Below are 1,369 nucleotides of genomic sequence, written 5' to 3'. Positions count from 1 at the left end.
GCCCCCTCACAAACATCATGTCACGGTAAGATGAGACTGATTATTATCATGAAAACAATAAGCACTTATCTGAGGTTATGGAGAAAATGAGAGACAGGATACATTTCCTCAACAGAAGAGGGAAGGGCCTCTGTCTTTAATCTGCAGATACATATCAATGGAACAAAATCATGGTTATTATGGGCTATATGTTCTTTCTAAATATATTAAAGTTCCGGACAAAATGAGATCTTGAATATCAATTAAAGGAAACTTTCATTTTCAGCAATCTTAATGCGGTTGCTATCTGGATGAAGTATCATAGAAATGGTACAGGAAGAAATGAAAAATTTCAAAATCAGTTTAGGGTTACTGTGAGTCTGTTAAAAATTAGTGTACTTGATAACCACAGGAGATATTCAAATTTGCCATCATTTGAGATTTTAATTGAATGATCTTGCTTTGTGGCCCTTGTCCACCTGTACTCATTGACAGAAGTTGATTTTGCAAATCTTTCCCACAGAGGCTGGTGATGTGCTCCCAAGGCCAAACTTCAATGGCTTTTAGTACATAAGGTTAAAAACTGTTGTGTATTCATTCATTCAAACATAACATGCAGTGGTTGGAGATACAAAGATGGATGTGTTACTGCTCCTAATTTTAAATAATTTGGTCAATTGGTATTGTAACCTCTTTACATCAACATTTAATGTTAGCACTTAAATTCACATGCATTTCCACCATGCATAGTACAATATAGAGTAACTGTACATAGCCTTTAGTACTTCCATTACCGACAAGTGTATGGTTTGGATTTGAAATGTTGAAGGCTTGATCCCCAATGCAGCAATGTCCCCACTGCAGAGGTAGAAATTTAGGGATGTGATTGGACAATGCATTAATCTATTGATAGCTGAATGGACTACCAGGACGTGGTGGAAGCTGTGGGAGTGATAAATGTTAGAGAAAGTAGGTCACTAGGGATGTGCTTTGGAAGGGTATCTCTTATCCCCTGCCCCTTGCTGCTTCCCAGCTATTATGAGCTGAGTAACCTTTCTCTACCATGCCCTACCGCTATGATGTTTCTGCCTCACTTCAGGCCCAAAGCAATGGAGCCAGCTGATCATACAGCAGAAACCCATGAAACTGTAAGACAAAATAAAATTCTCCTCTTCTTAAGTTGTTGTTTTCAGGAATTCGGCACAGTGACAAAAAGCTGTCTTACACATCAAGTCAACATCCTGGAATGTATTTATGCAGCACTTGAACACCTCCTTCCTTTTCTTGTGCCCAGGATAAAGTGTAAACTTCCTGTGGCAGCTGGAGAAAGTTTCGTTGTTTCCTTAAAATGGTCCTAGAAACCAAAAGCCATAAACCATAAGCCACAGAG

Source organism: Marmota marmota, unplaced genomic scaffold, assembly GCF_001458135.2.
Source record: "Marmota marmota marmota unplaced genomic scaffold, marMar, whole genome shotgun sequence".
NCBI lineage: Eukaryota > Metazoa > Chordata > Mammalia > Rodentia > Sciuridae > Marmota > Marmota marmota.
This window is presented reverse-complemented; position numbering follows the sequence as displayed.